Here is a 27,259-nt window from a genome sequence, read left to right on the forward strand (position 1 = left end):
TCAATCAATCAATCAATCAATCAATCAATCAATCAATCAATCAATCAATCAATCAATCAATCAATCAATCAATCAATCAATCAATCAATCACTACTGATCTGCATTTAGGGCAGTAGCCCAGGTGGCAGATTCCGTATCTGTTGTTTTCCTAGCCTTTTCTTAAATGATTGCAAAGAATGATCTTCATTACGCCGTGTAAGTCTATATAAATCCTCTTCATATTCCCACTTCCTCCCTTGGTGTCACATGATATCTCGTTCCAATGAGAGCCGATATACATCGCCACCCCTTCCTATTAACGGATATTTACCCCAATCTGTCCTCTTGAATTCCAACTTTATCTTCATACTGTGATCTTTCCTACTTTTAAAGACACCACTCAAACTTATTCGTTCTACTGATGTCATTCCATGCCATCTCTTCACTGATAGGTCGGAACATACCACTTAAAGTCAAATAATAATATTAGATTATAAATTCCACCTGTTCAATACATAAGAATTATTTTATTTAAATTTAGGAAATTGTTCTTAACATATTAAATATAGGGAGATGTTTCACCCATAATGAGGGCATCATCAGCCTAAAAATCTCATACCTGAAAGAAAGATAGATCAGGATCCTGATTGTTCTTATACATAAATAAGAGACTGTTTTAGACACAAATGTGTATAAAATGACTAGCAAGTAGAATAGTGTAGTTATAAGTACTCTTATGACAAAGTCTTATAATCAATCCTTATTGTAGATCTTTATGAATGTCTTGTTTTTTAAATGTAAGTTAAAAGTTCAAAAAGAATACGTAAATTGCTGGGTTGAAAAAAAAATTGGTAAATATAGTGCCTTATTCTGCAGATGGCATAAGGTGCTTATAATAGCTTAATATTTAGGATAAAAGTCACTCTTAGTGGTAGTTAAAATTTAAATTCAAAGTTGAAGTTGTTAATTTTATATGAAAAGATAATACGACAAACTTCTTGAAGCACTTAGGAGTGAGGACAAGTACGGTATTCATCAGAAAACGCAGCTATTTTTATAATTACCTAGTAGACGTGGTTGTAGCTTCTTGTATTAAAAGTAGAAAGGAGAATGTGCAAGGTTGAGTAGAGCTTGTGGTGTTATGTCTCTTTGACAGTTGTTATGTCAATTTTGTTAAAGATGAGGTAAAATCCAAAGTTGTTTGTCTGTTGAAGTTGTTGATCTTAAATGAAAAGATGAGACCACAAATTTCTTGAAGCACTTAGGAGCGAGGACAGTTTCTCATCAGAAAACGTAGCTATATTTATAATTAGCTGGTACACGTGGTTGAAGCTTCTTGTAATATTTTCCTTTCGACTGCTGCGATGGTGTACTAAAATGTAGGTGACCTCTAACATAGGGAGATAACGACGGAAGCAGATAACCAACAACATGTGATCCAGTAATTCCAGATCATCGGCAGAGATCCAGTTTCATCATACATTTAAGTAACCTTTTCTAATGTTTTATCTGTTCATCTTTGTAGAAATAATGCTTACTTATTTATAACTGGTAGTATTTCTTTTAGATATGCAGTAGTAGTTAATATTTTCAGCCTTCTTTCACATGGGAAATGGAAGTGTCACGTTGTGTGTGAGTGATTATTGGATTCTATTAGAGTAGCTAGGATGTGCGCGCGTCTTCTATGATTACTCCAAATGTCCCAATTAGTAGTCCAGCGTTATTTAAAAATCATTGTCCTCATCGATAAATAATAATTTAATTTTGAAATTATTTTCAATGTGGAAGCCACGTGGGACAGATTTACGGCATGTTTGTTAAGCCGAATTTCAATGTAAATTTTCTTCATGGATTTAACGTACATTAGTGTCATCTGGCTTATTGTTGAACTCTGGTTTATGTAAATTTAATATCTAGCACATCTAATAATAATAATAATAATAATAATAATAATAATAATAATAATAATAATAATAATAATAAAAATTCCACCTTGGGTTAAATGAATGAGTAAGGGTCATGAGTTTAAATATTGCCTGATCTTGTTGTAAGAAGTAAATTTGTGCTCAATTAGGATGAATATGAGCCTGGAATATGGCAGAATCCCGACGGACCTTTTACTGTGTTTATTGAATTATTGAATTTTATTTGAAGAGTACATGTGTGATAAAACATAATTTCTTCAAGTGTGGAGCACGCGTTGATTGATAAATGTAGACTTAGGTTAATAATAATGTTGTGACTCATGAACCATGAATGCGAATGCTAATGTTTGACCTGTACTATGTGCGTATCTGTAGACGACAATTCTTTCAGATATCAACCGCTGATGTTATCATGACCAACGGTGTGAAATTTTCATCATCTTTGACTAAGTGATCACTCACATTTCTGAGAGTCGTAAATGGATTTTTTTAAACCGATACCGTTGTGATATTTCATGTGCCTAGGGTAAAAATAAAATATAAAATTCAAAGTCTAGAATTCGTTGTAAATAATGTAAATAATTCTCGTGTGTCTGTGTGAATGATATGTGTGTGCTGTAGCAATTTCAGTGACTTGTGATATTTTATTTAATGTGTTTTTTTACCCGGCCATGTGTTCATCATGTTGGATCCAGGTTATCAACATCGTTGTTTGAGTTGATCCGACTTGTTGAAAGTTAAATCTTTAGTAAATTTTATTTTAAAATTAAGTTGAGATAAGGTCAAAGTATCAAACACCAATGAATAAGAAGGGATTATTTCATGCGTCTGGACAAAGTTCACTGTTATTGTAAAGCTTGTAATGTTAATTTCTGATGTAGATGTTGATTCCCATAGGGAACCTAAAATATTTGTCCTGAATGAGTAAATTTATAATACCAATATAATGGTCCGTTATTGGACATTACAAATTTTCCAGCTAACTCATTCTTGGTTGCCTGCGTTTCGCCCTCGTGTGCTAAGTTAGGCTCGTCAGCTGGGACTTAGCACACCACCCAAGACGCAAGGCTAGTGCACACCGTGGAGGCCACTGCATAGGTTATTTGAAGCCACCAAGAATGAGTTAGCTGGAAAATTTGTAATGTCCAATAACGGACCATTATATTGGTATTATAAATTTACTCATTCAGGACAAATATTTTAGGTTCCCTATGGGAATCAACATCTACATCATTTGATGGCCAGGCAGGCATCTATATTTGGAAATGAGACATAGCTCTCACAGTGCATTGGCACTGCTGGTGGCTTCAAATAGCCTATGCAGTGGCCTCCACGGTGTGCACTAGCCTTGCGTCTTGGGTAGTGTGCTAAGTCCCAACTGACGAGCCTAACTTAGCACACGAGGGCGAAACGCAGGCAACCAAGAATGAGTTAGCTGGAAAATTTGTAATGTCCAATAACGGACCATTATATTGGTATGTTAATTTTTCTCAAGGCCTCATATGTTAAAGATTAACTTCACGTGTTGTTCAGTCAAATATTAAAGGAAGTTTCGTGGAAATAATTACTGTACGAGTACAATTTGATGCAAATAAGTCTGAGAGACATCTTTAAGTAATGTTTACGAAATAATTTTTTTTCCTTTTTTTTTTTTTCGTCCAGTTCAATGGATCTCACATTTGATTAATGAGACACTGTAATGTAAGATTATCCACAAGTAGAACAACATGATTAATTTTTTTTTTTCTTGTAAAATTTGATGCCATAACTTATTTCAGTTTTCTTTTGAAGTGATGGATGTTGACATGAATGGATCTGATCATTTAAATGCTTAAGGCCAGTTATGAGTCAGATAGCTCATTGAGATTTGTTTTGTTTTCAACTTGTAAATAATTACCGCATTACTAAGAGGAGGTCCTAACCATATGCAGGTTTTTTTTTTTTTTTTTTTTTTTTTTTTTTTTTTGCTTGTTTCGTTGAGCCAGAAGTAGGCTAATATAAATCTGTATTCTTGCAGCATATTTTGACTTCCAAGGGGTCGGAGGAATTAAATGCTGAATCTAAGGGAACTGGCTGAGAAGAATTTAATTTTGAATTGATGAAGAATAAGGAAATTTTATTTGCAGCGATATTGCGCTAAAGTTAAAATTAGACAGTCGAGTACCATTGCAATTTAATTTAGATCTTCTCCTAAGGTTGCGAACTTTTTCCACACTTATTTGATGAACTGGATCTCTGAAAATCTGCATTCTGTTCGCTATTTCCCCATTGTTAGAACTGCCATTTGTATGATATAGTGATTATGGAGGATTTACGGAATTTTTTGGCGGACATGGAATGCCGAAGCCATGAGGCAATGGCGAATCTACAGGCCAGCTTAGAAGGAAAACTTAGTGAAACCAAAGCTAGTTTAAAGCAGGAACTTAATGAAAATCAAAATAGTTTAAAGCAGGAATTAAAAGACAGTTTAAGACAGGAACATAATGAAACTTAGGCCAAGTTAAAACTGGACATGACCGAGACACTTAGTGAAAATCAGGCTAAGCTGAAACAGGACCTCAAAAGTGCTTTAGAGGAAGTTCAGACTCGGACTGATGAGAATATAGAAAAACTTCACACGGATGTGAAATTATTTAACGGGAAACTTGCCTCAGTTCAGAGTGAACTAGTATCCGTCAAACAAAAGTTTTCAAACCTTAAAGGCGAGATTCAAGAAGGTATTACCAAATCCATGTCGACCATGTCGAACGAGTTTAGTGAAAGACGGGCAAATGTGCAGGCAGGCATTTTGCAAGGGCTGGATAAATACCGTATTTCCAGGCATAATCGTCGCATCCTTTATTTTCAATTTAAAAATCGGACTTTAAACATTTAATCGCATAATCATCACATGTTCCTACGAACTATGGTACAGAAGACAAAAAGGGACAGGGTAAGGAATGAAAGAATACGGGAGGAAGCTGGTGTGTACCCATCCCTGAATGAAAAAGCGACAAGGGCCCGTTTGAAATGGTTTGGCCATGTCAAACGAATGGACGATGGAAGGACAGCAAAACAATGGCTACACACAGTCGTGGCCAGAAAACGACCGGTAGGAAGACCTAGGAAGAGATGGCTGGACCAAGTGAAAGAGGACATAGGAACAAGAGGAGTCGGCTGGGATATCGTCCTGAGAGAAGAGTGGTACATGGACAGACAGAAGTGGAGAGAGCTCGTAAACCACACCCGGGCAACTGGAGTGGAAAACTGATGATGATGATGATGATGATGAATCATCGCACGTCCAAATTTTGTTCACCAATCTGGTTAAAAGGTAAATGGAACTGCAACGTAAGTTGCACATGAATGCGCAATTTAAATACGTGTATGGCTTATGGGCAATTTGGCAACACGGTCACATTTGCGAGATGTTGCACAACGTATAAATAAATAATACCGGTACATGTATGACGCATGGCTTACCGGTAGGCTATCAACAGTCTGACAACGTGGTCGCGAGACAGTGTACAATTTATTCACCACCTACATATTATGAGTTCTCATTTGAAATACGTAAGGCTGTAAGTTATCGCTTATCAGCAACGTCGCCAGGAAATACCGGTACCAACACACACTTGTCTTCTAGTAGAAAAGAGGTCTGATATAATTCTGCGTTATTACAAACACCCGCCCCCCGGCGCAAAAGTTGCGAAGGACCTTGGCCTAGCAAGCGACCGCTGCTCAGCCTGAAGGCCTGCAGATTATGAGGTGTCGTGTGGTCAGCACAACGAATCCTCACGGCCGTTATTCTTAGCTCTCTAGACCGGGGCCGCCATCTCACCGTCAGATAGCTCCTTAATTGTAATCACGTAGGTTGAGTGGACCTCGAACCAGCCCTCAGATACAGGTAAAATTCCCTGACCCGGCCGTGAATTGAACTCGGGGCCTCCGTGTAAGAGGCAGGCACGCTACCCCTACACCATGGGGCCGGCTCCTGCGTTTGCACACAAAGTGAAATCCAAGACGATAACGCAGATTTCCACGGAATTATTCACCTCACGGTCAGCCGAATTATTTACGATGTCTCAGTTGGCATCGCTAGACTCTTATATTACTACTACGTCATAAGTGTTCGGGTATGGGATGAAAACTTTTACCCAAGCAGTCAAGATAATTATTATCCAATGGTATTAAAGTTTTATTTTATAAACTCGTCAGTAATGTAATATAAAATCATCAATAACTGGGAAGAAATATTAACCTAATTACTGTATGTTTAAAAGAAATTGAAAAAATGAATGTTTGTTACTGACGTCTCAGAACACGGTCAACTACAGTAGATCTACACCGTGCTAGCTAGAGCGATGTATGAAGACGTCCGTGCTCCGGTTTGCGAGCTTTGCGCAAGCGCACTAGTGTGTTGCAACCAACGAGCTCAACTGATAAATTGCTGCATGCTTCCTTGCTGCCTAACAGTATTGGCTGCTCTGGAATGGACAGATCACAGATGGATTTATTTGTTTGCGACTGACGTGATTACTGTAGACATGTGTGCGTGAGAATTTAAGTTTTTAATTTGTGTTTGGGGTGTTTGTAGAAATAATTTGTTTTAATATTTAACAATTACGGAAAGTCATGTATATTGCAAAAGATTAACGTGTGAAGCATTTATAAGCGATTATGGGTAAATATAGAAACTATTCTGCGGGCTTTAAGCTAAGTGTAATTGCCTTCGCTGAACAGCACGGGAACAGAGCTGCAGAAAGAAAACTTTCAGTGAGTGAAAAGTTGGTGCGTGACTGGCGGAAATGAAAAACACAAGCTAAAAAGCACAAACCCTTCTAGACGCGCGTTTAGAGGTCCTAAAACAGGGAAGTTTCCTATAATTGAAGAAGAAGTGTCTATGTACGTCAATGAAATACGTAGCAATGGCTGCAGTGTATCATATGAAATGTTACAAATTAAGGGACGGAAGGTAGCGCGCAAACACAACATAACTCAGTTTAAGGCGAGTCGTGGGTGGATTAAGGGGTTCATGCGACGACATAATCTGTTGGTGCGAAGGAGAACAACACTAAGCCAAAAGTTGCCTGCTGATTACACGGACAAGATTGTAAATTTTCACCGATTTGTCATACGTTATATCATAGAAAGAAAAGAAAGATCCACCTGATCAATACTTATTAAATTTCTTAATAACAGAACCGGTTTCGACTCCTCACAAAGTCATCTTCAGCTGTCTTGTACATTTACATTAGATTACATATTCTTAAGTGTTGCGCCTTGCCAATTAAAAAGATTGTATTTGTTCAGAGTGGTTAGTCCAATGTTTACATACTAAGTTAGTTTGAAGACTTAATACACATATTAAAATGATAACTATTTAAACACATTAAAAAGATCTCAATACAGGATAAAAAATATTTCTATGTACATATATTCTATTACCGTCCACGTTTTACGGGTAAAACATTTTCTTAAAACAACTTTGTCATCTTTCGTTATTATGATTCGTATGATATAAAAAGATAATGTGCTCGAGTTCAGCTTTATTATGCTCTTGTAATGTATTGCATCTAGGCTTTATACTTTGTCAGATGAAAGAAAGTGTGTCAGAAGCTGAATTGACATTTTTCAAGTGAATAGTATTACGCTCATAATAATGGTATGTCAGGTAACCTAAAACTTATGTTAAATGACCTATTAAGCATAAACTACATATAGTATACCAAATAAAACACAAGGTAAAAGTACACTTTAAAATGCAAATGTCTAGTTATAAAGTGAAGGGTACTTTTGTAGGTCGTAAATATCATTAGACTGCACGAAGACCAACCGAAGAAATTTAATAACGTGAAGGGAGTTACTCCTAAAAGTTTTATTAATGAGCTCCAAGACTTTTTCAGGGACACAAAAATTCCGCGAGAGTGCCAGTTGCGTGTCACGGAACGACACCTGGAAAACTCTGTTCTTATGTGGTTTGCGGCATTCAGATGTGCATTTTACGACTTTGAGGGATTTAAGCGAGCCTTCCTCAAAAAATTCAGACGTTCAGAATAATTTAAAGACTGAACTTTATGCCAAGAAATATGCCTCGTCTACTCTGACACGGTTTTCTGAGTTTTTCGCTAGTCAATTACGGAAACTCAGAGAGCTGGACCATATAAAATCATGAAAGTCTTTGGGAACAACGTATATAGAATTCAGATCTTAGACAAGACTTATGAAGGCACCCACAACGCCGCTAAATTAAGGAGTTACTATTTTCCCAAGCAGGCAACAACTGGTCAGATTAACGTTATCACAGCAGAAGATTCATCGTGGGATAAAATTGAGGATCCAGCGCACCAACATGTATCAACGCAGGTGAATATGCTGGAGGAGATATGCAGGGAATGTCAGGATCTGGAGAGCACCGTATTGGGACAACTTTGCTTGTTAGGTGCTGCTCTTGAAGTTGACAATAGGATACGTGCTGAGATGGCTTACCAGATACAATAGGAGACCGTGTGACTTCAGGACTGTAAAATACAAATTTTCAGGGTACATTCTGACATTATATTTCTGTGTGCTAATGATTTAATTTACCAACTAAATCATTTCCAACCAAGGGAGATTATGTCTCCTTCAAATTTGGCCTACAATAAACATTTTATTGTGTATTCAAGTAAGAGGCTATTATTTCTTTAGTACCGCTGATATATTTCCAGTCCTGGGTTATAGAGACATGCTCGCATGTACGGAACTGGTTCTCACCAGCCGAGAGCAAAGTATTGATTTTTAATCGACCGGTCAGCTGTGTCACATGACCCACTGGAAACGTCCAAGGTCACCGCAATGTAAATTATGCGTGCCAGAATCTTCGAGTGAGAGTACTTTCGAGAATTGTAATGACCTATCAGGTGTGAGACCATGGCCAATTAAGAGCCAATGTAGAGACACACCCACCTTGAGAAATGCTTAAATACCCAAGTTTTCGGAAGAAACGCTCTCTTACTCTTAATTATTCACGCTCTACGTATGTGTTCTACTGGGTCGTACTTGCATTCTTCTGGGATTTTAAGACGCAGACACTCTGTCACTGGACTCGGCAATATTTCTACTTGACGGCAGTACAAATCAACTACCTTCTTACAGTACATTAGTCAACGAGTCTGGCAGATTTTTGCAGGCTAAGTTACGTGTTATTCATCTCTAAAACTCGACGTAATTGTGTGTGGAATATCTTCTAAATATTTGTTTCAGCCTTCACCGTACTAGAAAACAGAAGAGGATCGCCACGTGGTCATTGGAGTTCGTCGAGATGTTTCAACGATCTGAAGAGGAGACTTACAGTATTTCTGCATTGGACTTCACTGCTGCGATGGTGTACTAAAATGTAGGCAACATCTAAGATGGGGAGATAACGACGGAAGCAGATAACCAACAACATGTGATCCAGTAATTCCAGATCATCAGCAGAGATCCAGTTTCATCATACATTTAAGTAACCTTTTCTAATGTTTTATCTGTTCATCTTTGTAGAAATAATGCTTACTTATTCATAACTGGTAGTATTTCTTTTAGATATGCAGTAGTAGTTAATATTTTCAGCCTTCTTTCACATGGGAAATGGTAGTGTCACGTTGTGTGTGAGTGATTATTAGATTCTATTAGAGTAGCTAGGATGTGCGCGCGTCTCTATGATTACTCCAAATGTCCCAATTAGTAGTCCAGCGTTATTTAAAAATCATTGTCCTCATCGATAAATAATAATTTAATTTTGAAATTATTTTCAATGTGGAAGCCAAGTGGGACAGATTTACGGCATGTTTGTTAAGCCGAATTTCAATGTAAATTTTCTTCATGGATTTAACGTGCGTTAGTGTCATCTGGCTTATTGTTGAACTCTGGTTTATGTAAATTTAATATCTAGCACATTTAATAATAATAATAATAATATATATATATATATTCGTTTACGGCCATTAGAGACCACGTTAGATAACAATTACATGTTTCTGGAAGCCTTCCTCACAGCCCAGAACTTCAGCATCCTCTCTCTGGCAGCCTGTCTTCTTTCGTCCGTCCACCCACGGTTAAGTTTTGGTTCGTCATGGAATCCCTGAAATCTGTCGATCACTGACCTAAACTTTGTTCGGTTAATAATAATAATAATAATAATAATAATAATAAAAATTCCACCTTGGGTTAAATGAATGAGTAAGGGTCATGAGTTTAAATATTGCTTGATCTTGTTGTAAGATATAAATGTGTCCCCAATTAGGATGAATATGAGCCCGGAATATGGCAGAATCCCGACGGATCGTTTACTGTTTATTGAATTATTGAATTCAGTTACTGAATTTTATTTGAAGAGTACGTGTGTGGTAAAACGTAATTTCTTCAAGTGTGGAGCACACATTGATTGATAAACGTAGAGTTAGGTAATAATAATGTAGTGATTCATGAACCATGAATGCGAATGCTAATGTTTGACCTGTACTATGTGCATATCTATAGACGACAATTCTTCCAGATATCAACCACTGATGTTATTATGACCAAGTTTGTGAAATTTTCATCATCTTTGACTAAGAGATCACTCAGATTTCATCACATTTCTGAGAGTCGTAAATGGATTTTTTTAACCGATACCGTCGTGATATTTCACGTGCCTAGGGTAAAAATAAAATATAGAATTCGTTGTAAATAATGTAAATAATTCTCGTGTGTCTCTGTGTGAATGATGTGTGTGTGCTGTAGCAATTTCAGTAACTTGTTATTTTTTTTTTTTTTAATGTGGTTTTGACCCAGCTACGTGTTCATCATGTTGGACCCAGGTTATCAGCGCCGTTGTTCGAGTTGATCTGACTTATTGAAAGTTAAATCTTTAGTAAATTTTATTTTAAAATTAAGTTGAGATAAGGTCAAAGTATTAGACACCAATGAATAAGAAGGGATTATTTCATTCGTCTGGACAAAGTTCATTGTTATTGTAAAGCTTGTAATGTTAATTTTTCTCAAGGTGTCAGATGTTAAAGATTAACTTCACGTGTTGTTCAGTCAAATATTAAAGGAAGTTTCGTGGAAATAATTATTGTACGGGAACAATTTGATGCAAATAAGTATGACAGAGACATATTTAAGTAATGTTTTCCGAATATTTTTTTTTTTTTTTTTTTTTTTTGTCCAGTTCAATGGATCTCACATTTGATGAATGAGATGATGTAATGTAAGATTATCCACAAGTAGAGCAACGTGATTAATTTTTTCTTCCTTGTAAAATCTTGACGCCGTAACTTATTTCAGCTACTCAAAGAATTTAAATTTCCTTGTGAAGTGATGAATCCTGACATGAATGGATCTGATAATTTAAATGCTTAAGACCAGTTATGAGTCAGATAGCTCATTGAGATTTGTTTTGTTTTCAACTTGTAAATAATTACGGCATTACTAAGAGGAGGTCCTCCCTATATGATTTTTTTTTTTTTTTATAGCCAGAAGTAGGCTAATATAAATCTGTATACTTGCAGCACATTTTGACTTCCAAGGGGTCGGAGGAATTAAATACTGAATCGAAGGGAACTTGCTGAGAAGAATTTTAATTTTAATTACCATCAAGATTTATTTAATGTTAATTTGTTAATTGCTATTGTGTGCTAGTGTTAATAAATGTCAAAAACCTGTTGTTTAAATCTTTTTGTATTATTGTCGCCAGTCCTTGTCTATTTCCCTGCCTTCAAAAATAAGTGAAGCCAGACAGCGAACGGTCCACCCTTGGGACTCTGGCTCTTCAGCTGAACATGCCAGGAATGAAGGGGACAATATTCAGAAAGAATGCTTTCCCAAAGCTTACATGAAATGCATGTCAAACTGACTGGCCCGTAATTTTCAGCTTTATGTCTATATGGCCTGTAATTTTCAACTTTATGTCTATCACCCTTTCCTTTATACACAGGGGCTACTATAGCAACTCTCCATTCACTTGGTACAGCTCCTACATGCAAACAATAATCATATAAGTACTTCAGATATGATACTATATCCCAACCCGTTGTCTTTAGTATATCCCCACAAATCTTATCAATTTCAGCTGCTTTTCTAATATTCAACTTTTGTATCTTACTGTAAATGTCATTATCATAGGTAATGACTGGCCTCTATCTGGACATTACCCTGTAACCAACAATCTTTACATACTGCTGACAAAATACTTCTGTTTTTTGAAGATCCTTGCATACACACTCCCCTTGTTCATTAATGATTCCTGGAATGTCCTTCTTGAAACCTGTTTCTGCCTTAAAGTACCTATACATACTCATCCAATTTTCACTAAAATTTGTATGACTGCCCATTATGCTTGCCATCATGTCCTTAGCCGACTTCTTTGGTAGATTCAATTTCCTAGCAAGTTCCTTCAATTTCTCCTTACTTCCACAGCTATTTCTAACTCTATTTCTTTCCAACTTGCATCTCCTTTTTAATATCTTTATTTCCCTGTTATAATATAGTGTATCTTTACCATTCCTTACCACCTTTAAAGGTACCAACCTATTTTCACATTCCTCAACAACTGTTTTAAACTCATCCCAGAGTCTGTTTACATTTTTATTTACAGTTTTCCACCGATAATAGAGTTAATTTTTAAAAACTCCCCCGTGTCTGTTGAATCAACCCTATGGTACTGCCTAACAGTCCTAACTGTAATACCTTCCTTTCTTTCACATTTATTTTTAACTACGACAAAAACAGCTTCGTGATCACTAATGCCATCTATTACTTTGGTTTAGAGCTCATCTGGTTTTACCAGCACCACAACCAGAATACTCTTCCCTCTAGTTGGTTCCATCACTTTCTGAATCAGCTGCCCTTCCCATATTAACTTATTTGCCATTTGTTGGTCGTGCTTCCTGTCGTTCGCATTACCTTCCCAATTGACATTTGGTAAATTGAAATCACCCACTACTATCACGTTCCTTTCCTTATCGTTTCCCACATAGCTGAATATCTTATCAAATAATTCTGAATCAGTGTCAGCACTACCCCTTTCCTGTTCTGTACACTCCAAAGACATCAAGTTGCCCATTATCTTTAGATATAAGCCTTACACCTACAATTTCATGTTTGTCATCTTTAACTTTTTCGTAGCTTACAAATTCTTCTTTCACCAGAATGAATACTCCCCATCCTACCATTCCTATCCTATCTCTACGACACACACTCCAGTTCCGTGAGAATATTTCTGCATCCATTATATCATTTCTCAGCCAGGATTCAACTCTTATTACAATATCCAGTAAGTATACAGTATACCTATTAAATACTTAATTATCACATGACACATGTTTTAACAGTGTGCAGAACAAAAAGAAAACCAGTGATATTTTGGCAAATCTGTAGCAAAGACAGTTTTAAAAGCAAACATACAAGTTTCAAAGCTGAAAAGTGAATCATTCATGTGCAAAGTCAAACAAAGTAAGATAGTATTTAATTTCGTTTACTGTAAGTTAATATACATAAATTCACTGTTTAATAAGAAAACAAGATTTTATGAAAATCTCGTAAAGATATTTCTGTAGATGACAAGGGAAGAGAATATGTTAAGCAAGAAAACGCACTATTGAATACACACATAAAAACTGTCCATTAGTTATATGTAAACACTTGATATGTTTTCTTTTTTTCCCCCGTGATACGCATGCATTTTACGTCATGTATTTTCGAGTACACTGAAAGATATGAGCTACCATCCAACGATAAGATAAGAAGCCAAGCTGAAGGAAGAATGTAAAATAAGGATACAGAGAGACTTACCAAAAGGGGAAATGAATACAGTAGAAGAAGAATGGAAAATTTTTAAGGATACTTTGGAGGGTGAAGCTAAAGAAAGAACTGTGTGGAATAACAGGATCGACCATGAAAGAAAAAGAGACACCTTGGTGGAATGACAGAGTCAGATTGGCTATAAAAGAGAGAAATTGGGCAAAAAAGATGCTAGACAAGGAAAAGCAAAGAGATGCACAAGATCCAGGTGGCCAAGAAATAACTAAACGACAGGAACTCTAGAGGGCAAAAAAAACTTACAGCTAAGAGGATAGTAAGAGAAGAGAAAGAGAAAAAATTGAATGAGTTCATGGAAAAGTTGGAAGAGGACAGCAGAGGAAACAAGAAACTTCTTTACAGAGTAATTAAAAACAAGCAAAATAACCTAGAAGACATCAAGGTAATAGAGCAGGACAGTGGATCAGTAGTACGAGAGGAAGATGGAATCGGGAGAGAATTCAAGACCTACTTTGACAAGCTCCTGAATGTAGAGGCATCAAATGTAATTCCAAACAGAGAAGAATCTGGAAAAAGTGAAGAGCCCAGTAAAAATATGGAGCCACCAATCACATGGGTGGAGATAGAGAAGAGCCTTAAAAGTATGAAGAAAGGGAAAGCTGCAGGAATAGATGAGTTAAGCGTGGACATGTTAAGAGCAGGAGGAACCCTAGCAATCCAATGGCTATATACACTCCCAAATGTAGTATGGCAAAAAAAATACCATCCCAGAAGACTGGAAGAAAGGTATAATTGTACCTATATTCAAGAAAGGCAGCAGACGGAATTGTACCAACTACCGTCGCATCACTCTACTCTCTCATGGACTAAAAATTCTGGAAAAAATTATAGAGAATAGACTACGAGAAATTGTAGAACCACTTTTAGAAGAGGAACAATATGGCTTTAGGCCTGGAAGATCAACAACAGATCTTATATTTGCTGTCAGGATGCTGACGGAAAAACATTGGGAAAAAGAGAAGCCTTTATATCTACTGTTCCTTGATATCGAAAAGGCCTATGACAGCAACCAAGGGGGCTTATTTGGGAGTGCCTGAGAAAGCTCAAAGTTCGAGACAGGCTAATTTCAAAAGTTAAGGTGCTTTACGAGAAAACCAGAAGCTGTGTACAAGTCGGTTCAGGACTGTCAGACTGGTTTGAGACAAAAAGGGGAGTACAACAAGGTAGTGCTTTGTTGCCTCTATTAATTATCATTGTAATGGATACTATATTAAAGGTGCTAAAAGAAAAGGGGCAACAAGACTTAAAAGCATTTGCATTTGCAGATGACTTAGTAATTTGGGGTAACTCAGAGAAAGATGTAGAAGAGAGACTGCAGGGGTGGAGTCAGGAGTTTGAGAGATATGGATTAAACATCAACAAGGCTCTAATGGTGGTGTTGAAGGTACAGAAAGGTGACAATCAGCCAGAAATCATGCTAAATGGCACTAAGCTGGACAGTGTCGCAGAATTTAAGTACTTGGATAGTAAAATGTCCAAGGATAACTTAGCTAAATATGAAGTAAACAGCTGAATCAGCAAAGCAATACATTTTTACCTCCAAGTAAGACAGCTACTATGGGATACACAAGTACCACTCGAAACCAAGATGACACTGTATAAATCATACTTCACCCCTATCCTCACGTACAGCCTGGAAACCGTTACATTAACAAGAAAGGACAACTCGAAACTCCAAGCAGCAGAAATGCAGTTCCTACGCACAATGATCCAGAAGACCAGGATGGATAAAATCAGGAATGAAAAAGTCAGAGAAGACGTAGGACTGGAAGATTCCTTACTCCAGAAGATCCAAACGGCAAGACTGAAGTGGTTTGGTCATGTGAAAAGAATGAGTGCCAACAGGTCTGCAAGAAAGGAGTATGAAAGGGAAATCAGGGGAAAGAGATCAGTGGGCAGACATAGAGATAAATGGACAGACTTAGTGAAGAAGGATGTAGAGGAGAGAGGTCAGGATTGGGAGCGGATTGTGAACGAAGAATGGTTCATGGACAGAACAAAATGGAAGGGGCGACAAAACCAATATAAAAATAATTTCCAATGGGGATTGTTTAATAACAAGTGTATTAAAAGGTGCGAAAAACACCAGACAACAAATATAAAGACATTTGCACTGGGGTCCATAAAAGTATCAGTGCATTATTATAGATGACACATCCTTTCTGAAATAAATGTCAGCTGAAGCCTTATATTTCGGACCAGTATGTTATTAAACATCTTTTTCTGGTCACACATTTCGGCTATGAATTATTTGGAGATTAAACTCGGCCAAGTGCGAGAGAATGATTGAACGTCATCTTCAATCGACTCTAGTCGAAACTCAAAGGTGCGAGTTTCAACATACATGCCACCGTTGAAAAATACACATGCCTGTCCACTTCCTGGATTTTAATTTTGTCTTCATTATTTATTCAGCAATTTCATGATTTTTTCAGTATCCATTATATACCACAAGACAAATATGCACCACGGTAGTCAACTTCCTAATCCGTATGTTGGCTATCACAAAACAAATATAACTTCTGAATGCAATATGAAATACAAGCACAAACAGGCTTACTAAGTTATTCAGCAATATCAATAAAGACCAGCGTGCAAAACTGAACTTTCCTAATGCTAACAGCTTGCTTCACGAAGGTGTACTTTACCCCGTAATGTTCAAGAAATCAAGGCCATTTCCAGTTTTTGCACAACTTTCTCTGATGTGCCTCCTGGGGCGAAGGCTCTAATCTGTGTAGGAAATCATGTTCCTTTCACAATGAATGACAAAGAACATTTTGAGGGCTAGAAAAATATGATCATACCAAGCGGTAATAGTGAAAAATCTGTGACGTGGTAAGTGTCATCTGCGTACCTCAGACTGTTGATCAGCTTGCAGTTAAATTTTACTCCATCTTCTGCTTCTCGAAGAGCAGCTTGGAACAACTGTTCGGAGTTCAGATTAAACAGGAAGGGAAATAATATGCATCCTTACCATACTCCCGGTTTGACTCTCGTAGAGCGAGTCTTGGGGTTTACAATTCTCACAGAAGATTCTTGATGTTCATACAGCTTTTTGACAAATGTAGGATCTTCACTATCTATCCTATTGTGTTCAGAATTCACAGGAGTTTGGAAATGTTTGACACTATCAAATGCACAGGCATAATCATTGAAGCATATATATGTATACACACGTCTTTAGACTGGAGTCTGCAATTATAACAAAGAGTCATTAGACAGAACAAGACCTTACATGTTCCAAAGTCCTTAAGAAAGCTATATTTGACTTCAGTGATTATGCCCGAGGATTTGTGTCGAACATTCCAAACTAATGCAAATTCTACAATCCATCAAACATCTACAGGGGACAGAGAGTATGAAATGCATGGATTTTATTGTACAGATAAGAGTAGCGAAATATGCAAGTTTTGTAACTGTCAGGTGTCATGTAAAGAAAAGATTCTATCCAATAACACATGACTTGGCATTCAATTCTTGCAAAGAAGGTGAAACATCTTGCATTCAGACATCAATTGCCACGTGTTTTAACAGTGTGCAGAACAAAAAGAAAACCAGTGAAATATCTTGGTAAATGTGTAGCGAAGACAATTTTAAAAGCAAACATGCAAGTTTCAAAGCTGAAAAATGAATATGTGAAATCGTTCATGTGCAAATTCAAACGAAGTAAGATAGTATTTAATTTTGTTTACCGTAAGTTAATATACATAAATTCACTGTTTAATAAGAACATGAGATTTTCATAAAATTTGCTTTCATTTTCAACTTGTAAAGGTTACATTTCTACATACAGGTAATCAGTGTAGTGTTAGCTGTCATCAAACATTTACCAAGCAACATTTTAAAAAACTTTGGGAAGTGTTTTTAAAAAACAATGCATTGCAGGAGCAGAGATATTCCTTATGCCAAGGTTATAAGAAGTATATTCCAGCAATGATGAATGAAAGGGTGGAATAAATTAAGAAAAAGCTTTAAGAGCAGAAATTGGTGGTGTATTGTGAAAAAACCACAAATAAACACAAATAACATATTTTTGTTGTCATATTTAAAACAGCTTTCAGATCTCAGGTCAGGATCAACCTGCGACCATCTGTGACAGCAGACATTACTACCTGCGGCTGAATAGCCAAGGGTCAGTGGCTACTGCCAAACTTGGCTCCCAAATGGGGAACCAACAGCTACAGGCAAAGTAGTCCTCCCTTTGCAGGCCTGGTGAAGTCTTTGTGTAGGAAATGTCACATAGATTCACCAGAAAGGAGAACATGGTCAATGGTTTATATGGCAGAAAAGGACCCCAGTCTCAATAGCAGATGAAACATAATAACTTTATCCTGACAGCAATGCAAAAGGCATCTGTACTCCTGAGGAGCGGCCTAAAGTTACACCTGGCAGTAGGTATAAAATGCCTCTGGTAGTGGCAACCCCACCATAATAATAGACTAAATACGAGTATGGTACTTGTACACTTGCCTCGAAAAAGATTAGGGTGTACCTTGCAAGCGATGCACAGTTCATTGGGTGCTGGGGATACTGTGAAAAATGAGCGAGCTGTAGCCAACATTATGAAGGCGGGTATAATCAACCTTATCATCCTGACAGGAAAGGCAGAAGAAATGGTGGATTTGGAGGAAGATGGTATAGAAATGATGTGGCTGAGTAAAGTTAAATGGAACAGGGAAGGAAAGAAGAGAATGAGGAAATGATATACACTATACTGGAGTGGTGGCCAGGAGACAAAAAGATGGAGACTTAAGACTTAATGGAGACTTAAAAGCACTGGTGGGAAATGAAAGACAAGGAAAGGAAGAAGTAACTGGACCATATGGATATGGGAAAATGAATGAAGGAGAGAAGCTAGTTAAGTTTCGTGAGAGGAATGGAATGATTGTGGGCAACACATGGTTTTGGAAGAAAAACAGCAGGAAAATTACAAGATATGTTGGGCTGATAGAATAATAAAATCAGTAATTGATTATTTTCTGGTGGAAAGGACAAATTGCAGACAGGTGATGCATGTAACATCTTTACCAGGAGAAGCAGTCAATGGATATCATAGACACCACTAAATATTATTTTCATGTTTCCGTATTGACAACTAAAATAATATTCTTTAAATCACTATGGCCCGGTTTAATCAACGTGGGTTAAATATACTCTAACAATGGTTTTGTTTACTTAGGGTTAATATTTTAACTCATTCTTACGAGTCAGGCGTTTCACCAAGCTGTTTTGGCAGAGGATTAACTAACATCGCATTAACCCTCGCTGGAAACAGCTGCCGTATTAATTAAGGAGGCAGTGACTAAAAATCAGAGATCATGAACACACTTCTTGCATGGTTCTTTTGTTCATTTCTTGCGTGGTATTTAGTTTTCTTCTTCAGGTCCGTGGTACATATTATTCTTTTGTGATAGTGATCGAAAAATGGAAGAAGTGCAGAAGAGAAATAGTGGCACAAATTTTTCTGCTTTAGTAAAAGCATTACTTATTGAATTAGCCACTGAGTACCGAAGCATTATAGAATGCAAGAAGATTGATGGTGTAAAATTTAAAAAAAGAGGAGGACCCAAAGGAAAGAATAACAGGGGAATTTAATAGTATTGCCCATGTTACAGTGCGATCTATGAAACAACGAAAACAGTTCTATAAAAATTTTAGCTGCTCTGTGCCAAGAGTTGCTTTCTGAAAGTTGGCACACCTTCAAAGCAATAACACACACAAAAGTAAATACATAGTTTAGTTTCAAAGTGCATTTCTGTATAACCATTACGTAATACACAGTATAATGTGTTGTACTAATGAAGTGGTATTGTGCAACTGCATTTCTATATGCTACTGGAGTGCTGTCGTTATCAATGTGAAGAATGTCATTCTCAATTCCAACATTCCTGTTCTTTCTCCTTCCTGTGAGATACTGATGCAGAGTCAAGTCCTGTGGGGGAAGTTCATCTCGGGTCTCCACAGCAATATTGTGTAATACCGCTGTTGCTACTATTATGGTCAACATATTTTCTAGTTTACTTCGCGAGCCCAAGTTTGTTTTGATCAGCTGTGTATTCTAACCTCTCACGAACTTCGACGAATTTACCGATGACAGTTTTTGACAGTCTACATCTCTTCAGAAATTCTTCCTCAGATTTTCAAAGTCTTTCCTTCTTATTATAAACCTATTTCTGTTAGGAACACCGTTTAATAAATCAAAATAAAGCAACTCTCCATCACACGCATGATTTACGGTGGCCATTTTGCTTTTAACCTCGAATAAGCAGTTTAACCCAGATGAAAGGAGGGGTTAACCTAACACCGGTCTTAACCTAGAGTTAAAAATAACCCTTTTTGAAGAAACGGAATGAATAGTGAAATTCAGAATTAAAACTGTATAACTCGGGGTCGGGTTTAACTCACGTTGATGAAACCGGTCCTATAACAATGATTTATTCTTGAATGATATCCTCCTTATTTAATACGGTGTTGTTGTTGTTTGAGTCATAAGTCCATAGACTGGTTTGATGCAGCTCTCCATGCCACCCTATCTTGTGCTACCCTTTTCATTTCTACTAACTATTACATCCTACATCTGCTCTAATCTGCTTGTCATATTCATACCTCGGTCTACCCCTATTGTTCTTACCACCTACACTTCCTTCAAAAACCAACTGAACAGGTCCTGGGTGTCTTAAGATGTGTCCTATCATTCTATCTCTTCTTCTCGTCAAATTTAGCCAAATCGATCTCCTCTCAATTCGATTCAGTATCTCTTAATTCGTGATTCGATCTATCCATCTCACCTTCAGCATTCTTCTGTAACACCACATTTCAAAAGCTTCTATTCTCTTTCTTTCTGAGCTAGTTATCGTCCATGTTTCACTTCCATATAATGCCACACTCCACACGAAAGTCTTCAAAAACATCTTTCTAATTCCGATATCAATGTCTGAAGTGAGCAAATTTCTTTTCTTAAGAAAGCTCTTCCTTGCTTGTGCTAGTCTGCATTTTATGTTCTCCTTCTGCCATCGTTAGTTATTTTACTACTCGAGTAACAATATTCATCTACTTCCTTTAAGACTTCATTTCCTGATCTAATATTTCCTGCATCACCTGCCTTCGTTCAACTGCACTCCATTACTTTTGTTTTGGACTTATTTATTTTCATCTTGTACTCCTTACCCAAGACTTCATCCATACCATTCAGTAACTTCTCGAGATCTTCTGCAGTCTCAGATAAAATAACAATATCATCGGCAAATCTCAAGGTTTTGATTTCCTCTCCTTGGACTGTGATTTCCTTTCCAAATTTCTCTTTGATTTCCTTTACTGCCTGTTCTATGTAAACACTGAAAAGGAGAGGGGAAAAACTGCGGCCTTGCCTCACTCCTTTATGGATTTTTCAAAGCCCTCGATTCTTATCACTGCAGACTGATTTTTATACAGATTGTAGATAATTCTTCGTTCTCGGTATCTGATCCGTATCATCTTCAGAATCATAAATAGCTTGGTCCAATCAACATTATCGAATGCCTTTTCTAGATCTACGAATGCCATGTACGTGGGCTTGTCCTTGATTCGATCCTCTAAGATCAGACGTAAAGTCAGGATTGCTTCACATGTTCCTACATTTATTCTGAAGCCGAATTGATCTTCTCCCAACTGAGCTTCAACTTGTTTTTCCATTCTTCTGTAAATAATACGTGTTAAAATTTTGCAGGCATGAGATACTAAACTAATGGTGTGGTAGTTTTCACACCGGCTTTCTTGGGAATAGGTATAACAACATTCTTCCAAAAATCGGATGGGACTTCTTCTGTCTCATACATCTTGCACACTAAGGGCCTGTACTACGACAGCCAGATAAAAGTGCGGTATAAATTTATTTGGCAGTTTGGACATTTATCTGGAAGTTCGGTTGAAACCCCGTACTACGACTTTCGTTTATGTGCAATCTGGGAAAATATTCTCAAGTATAGCTATGCCGAAGTTGGAGAGGCTGTTAACGCTCATATCTGGGACTTAGCTCTTATCGGGGATGCTACCGTAAAGAATCAAGATGGCTACTCATGGAGATGAATCTACATCTGCATGATGCTGTGCGAAATTAAGTTGTTACAATGTCATTTATGTATATATTTATGAAATATGTCATGCTTCCTGTCCAGCTATCACAGAATTCTTAAAGATTTCCCAAGCTAGCAAGTTGTTGCTACTGAGTATATCAGTAGTACACAAGCAGTCAACCGCAAGCTTCATGGGTAGCCGTGGTCGTTAAGGCAGCAAAGTTTGCTAATACGCAGTTTTTCGTGGGTTCGAGTCCCAATAGTCTAACAGTTTTTTGCCTTGTAAATGGTAGTCAGTAGGGTACTAGAGGTGATAGCACACATTTCCTAATCATTAAAATGCGTGTCAAAAGTGTGGGTGCTATTCCAAATCTATCCGCGACGCACATATGGAGTAAAGGTATACGACGTTGTTCATGGGGATTCGTCCGTCGAATCAGGATGTTAAGGAGGTTATATTTCCTTTACTTCATAACAAATTGCTACAAAAAAATTTACGCTAAAGTGAGATAAATGCTTGCCAGTTACTATTCTCACGTTGTATTGAAAAGAAAGAAACTAACTATTTATTCAATGAGCAAACAATTTTTGAATTAATAATAAAATTAATGATCCCACACTGCATCAGTGGCATTAATTATGAATATAAACTTTACTTTCGTCGTAACGCGCAACCTCGTAAATAGTACTAGACAAAAAGATACATAACCTGAATCTTAACTTTTGCGTCCAGGTTACATTTTCAGTCTTTTTTATTTTCTATAACAGTTTCAGTTTCGTTATACAGTTTATTAATTTTAACATTTCTTCGTATGAGTATATTTCAGTCCTAATTCTGTTTTTGACCTGGACTTCCACATTATAGCTTAATAAGAGTCTGATATTCGATTCTAGTAATACAATTTCAAAAGGAATAGAGCTAAACAAACGAAAACACCACCGCGCTAAATTTCACTATATTTTCAGTAACCTTATTACCAACCCAATAAAAATGTTACTACATCTTCCGCATTACAATACCGTAGTTAAAATCCGTTGGTAGTACGCAAGAAAATATTTAACTTCTAGTATGCAAAACTGCAGCCTACGTATCTGGCTGTTTATCTGACAGTCGTAGTACAGGCCCTAAATGAAATAACCTTGCCATGCTGGTTTCTCCTAAGGCAGTCAGTAATTCAGAGGGAATGTCATCAATTCCAGGTGCCTTGTTCCTATTGAGGTCACTCACCGCTCTGTCGAACTCTGACCTCAAAATTGGGTCTCCCATTTCATCAGCATTAACAGCCTCTTCATGTTCCAGAACCAAATTATCTACATCTTTACCTTCATACAACTGTTGGATATGCTCCTGCCACCTTTCTGCTTTGTCAAGTGGCTTTCCATCTGAGCTCTTAATATTCATACACCAAGATTTCCTTTCTCCAAAGGTTTCCTTGATTTTCCTGTATGCAGCATCTACCTTTCCCAGGACCATACAGCCTTCGACATCCTTGCACTTCTCCTTCAGCCATTCTTCCTTAGCTACCTTGCACTTTCTATCCACTTCATTCTTTAATCGCCTGTATTCTTTTCTGCCCTCTTCATTTCTAGCATTCTTGTATTTTCGTCGTTCATCAATCAGATGTAGTATCTCCTGAGTTATCCACTGATTCTTAGTTGATCTTTTCTTCCTTCCTAACATTTCTTCAGCAGCCCTACTGACTATTTTTCATGACTCTCCACTCTTCCTCTATAGTGTTTCCTTCAGCCTTTTCATTTAGTCCTTGTGCAACATGTTCCTTGAAACAATCCCTCACACTCTTTTCTTTCAACTTGTCTAGATCCCATCTTTTTGCTTTCTTTCCTTTCTTCAATTTCTTCAACTTCAGATGGCATTTCATGACCAACAAGTTGTGGTCAGAGTCCATGTCTGCTCCTAGGAAAGTTTTGCAATCCAACACCTGGTTTCTGAATCTCTGCCTAACCATAATGAAGTCTATTTGATACTTTCCAGTGTCTTCAGTCTCGTCCACATATACAGTCGTCGTTTGTGGTGTTTGAACCAAGTATTAGCAAGGACTAAATTATGATCAGTGCAGAATTCAACCAGCCATCTTCCTCTTTCGTTCCTTTGTCCCAATCCGAATTTTCCTACTGTATTACCTTCTCTTTCTTGGCCTACCACTGCATTTCAGTCTCCCATCACAATTAGATTCTCGTCACCTTTTACATATTGTATTAAATCTTCTATCTCCTCATATATTCTTTCAATTTCTTCATCATCCACTGAACTAGTAGGCATATAGACCTGCACTATTGTGGTGGGCATTGGTTTGGTGTCTATCTTGACGACAATAATTCTTTCACTATGCTGGTCGTAGTAGCTTTCCCGCTGCCCTATTTTCTTATTCATTATTAAACCAACTCCTGCATTTCCCGTTTGATTTTGTGTTGATAATTCGGTAGTCGCCTGACCAAAAATCTTGTTCTTCCTGCCAACGTACTTCACTTATACCAACTACATCTAACTTTAGGCTTTTCATCTCCCTTTTCAGATTCTCTAACCTACCACAACGATTCAAACTTCTAACATTCCCCGCTCCGACTCGCAGAATGTCAGTATCCATCTTCCTGATGATCGCCCCCTCTCGTGTAGTCCCCACCCGGAGATCCGAATGGGGACTAGTTTACCTCCCGAATATTTTACCCGGGAGGAAGCCACCATCAGTACACCATTCATACAGAGAGAGCTGCATGTCCTCGGGAGTTATTTTCGGCTGTAGTTTCCCGTTGCTTTCAGCCGTGTAGCAGTATCAACACAGCTAAGCCATGTTGAGTATTATTACAAGGCCGTATCAGTCAATCATCTAGACTGCCGCCCGTGCAACTACCGAAAGGCTGCTTCCCCCCTTTCGATGAACCATTCGTTAGTCTGGTCTCTCAACAGATACTCATCTGATATGGTTGCACCTGCGGCTCGGCTATCTGCATCATTGGGACACGCAATTTAAAATACTTAAATTTCACATTTGTTACAACTATACACGTTTCGATCCTAATTGGATCATCTTCAGTAGAATGTTAAAATAGACATTATATATTGTAGTTAAAAACATTTAAAACTGAAGCGAGGATAATATACTACTTCTTCTTCAATTCCCTTTCCCAGATTCTCTCTGGGTAGGATAGTGTACCAAAGCCCTCCACCTAATCGATCTTTCCACCATTCCTCTTCTAGTACTTGATTGCTATCGACTCCTCTATTTGCAATACAGTCCACAACAGAGCTCCTCCATCTCATTCTAGAACGTCCCCACGGCCTCTTTCTAGTCTCTGTATCCATGAAGGTTCTCTTTGGTATTCTCTCTCCTGGCATTCTCATCATGTGTCCAAACCATTTTAGCTTTACTATATCAATCTCTTCTTGAAGTTTTCATACTCCCACGCTTCTCCTTATTTCCTCATTTCGTATTCTATCTCGTCTTGCCTTTCCCTGTATGCTCCTCAAGAACCTCATTTCAGCTGCTTGTCTCTTACTTTGGTTCCACTTAGTTAACGTCCAGGCTGCTGAAGCATAGATCAGTATAGGTTTATAATAGGACGAGTATAAAACCTTCTTGCACGTCATTGGCACATCTTTGTTCCGTACAATGTCTCTCACACACTGGTAGAAACTTGCAGACTGCTGTATTCTTAAATCAATTTCTCCATCCAAATTTCCATCTTGTGATATCACGCTGCCCAAATATTAAAAAATTTTCACTACTTCAAGAGGTTCATTTCCTATTTTTATCACTCCCCTGGATTTTCTGTCTTACTTTTTGCAGTACTAATCTTCATTCCAAAATTTCTTATCTCCTCATTCCATAAATTAACTTGTATCTGTACTTCCTCTTCATTATCTCCCCAAACTACAATGTCATCAGCAAAGAGCATAGACTTTACTTGCTCGCCCATCATCTTCTTGTTGATATTATGTAGAAAACGAAGAGTAAGGGAGACAATACACTTCCCTGTCTTAAGCCTGTCTCAACTCTGAACCATTCAGTTTGACCCACTTTGGTTCTAACACAGCTTTTGCAATTTTGATACAATGCTATTACCATCTGCATTGTTTCACTCCCAATCTGTGCGAGGGATTGAGGAAAATCTGACATGAGACACTCGTGAACAACAACAACAACAACAACAACAATAATAATAATAATAATAATAATAATAATAATAATAATAATAATAATAATAATAATAATAATAATATGATAATATTATGAATGTTAAAATGTTCTCATTGCATCCGGGAGATAGTAGGTTCGAATCCCACTATCGGCAGCCCTGAAGATGGTTTTCCGTGGTTTCCCATTTTCACACCAGGCAAATGCTGGGGCTGTACCTTAATTAAGGCCACGGCCGCTTCCTTCCAACTCCTAGGCCTTTCCCATCCCATCGTCGCCATAAGACCTATCTGTGTCGGAGCGACGTAAAGCCCCTAGCAAAAAAAAAAAAAAAAAATGTTCTCATTAAGAAGGATTGAAACCTGAATAGTTGTGACGAATGTGAAATTTTAAGTTTTTGAAATACACATTAACCATAAGGTATTGAATAAGGAAGATACAGTTCAACAATAAATCACTGTTATGGTAATCTAAAGAATATTAGGAGATCATAGAGTTGTGATAGTAAAACAGAGTGGGAAAACTGGAAAAATTAAAGGAGATAAGAGACAGTAAAATAGAAGTGTGGAAATTAAAAGGAAGTTCAGGAAGAATTTTTGGAGAGAATGAAACAAAAAATTCCAGTTACTTAAGTAGTAAATATGGACGTTGAATTGTATAACTTTTAAAGGGTATTTGTAAGCAGGGCAGAGAGTGCCTGTGGTAGAATATGACAAAAATGAATGAGAAGGTGTAAGAAGCAGTGATAGAAAACAGGAGAAAGCCTGGCAAGAATGGAAGGGAGTTAAAAAGGAAGAAAGCAAAAGGAAATACCAGTATCTTGATAATAAAAGGAAATGTAAGAAATTAGTAAGAGAAGAAAAGTTGGGAAGAATTTGCACAAAAGACGGAAACAAATGGAGCTGGCAGTACAAGAATGTTGTATTTGCTACGAGCTTTACGTCGCACCGACACAGATAGGTCTTATGGCGACGGTGGGATAGGAAAGGCCTAGGAGTTGGAAGGAAGCGGCCGTGGCCTTAATTAAGGTACAGCCCCAGCATTTGCCTGGTGTGAAAATGGGAAACCACGGAAAACCATTTTCAGGGCTGCCGATAGTAGGATTCGAACCTACTATCTCCCGGATGCAAGCTCACAGCCGCGCGCCTCTACGCACACGGCCAGCTCGCCCGGTAAGAATGTTGTAGGGAATTATACAAAGTAATAGGAAAAAAAAGAGTTAATACAAAGTTGATGAAAGAGGAAGGTAGAGAGATGATAAGACATCCAGAAGAAATAAGGAGATGGAAGGAGTATTTTGATAAGCTGCTAAATGTGTGAAATTGTGCAGGGGAGACTGTAGTAATA

At 37.5% G+C, this 27,259-nt stretch overlaps 1 protein-coding gene across 1 annotated transcript in view; it reads right to left on the bottom strand.

The window, feature by feature from the left end:
- Positions 1–27,259, bottom strand: part of bsf (bicoid stability factor) — a 351,343-nt gene that overhangs the window by 267,579 nt on the left and 56,505 nt on the right. The window lies entirely within an intron of this gene.

Source organism: Anabrus simplex, chromosome 9 (assembly GCF_040414725.1).
Source record: "Anabrus simplex isolate iqAnaSimp1 chromosome 9, ASM4041472v1, whole genome shotgun sequence".
Lineage (NCBI taxonomy): Eukaryota > Metazoa > Arthropoda > Insecta > Orthoptera > Tettigoniidae > Anabrus > Anabrus simplex.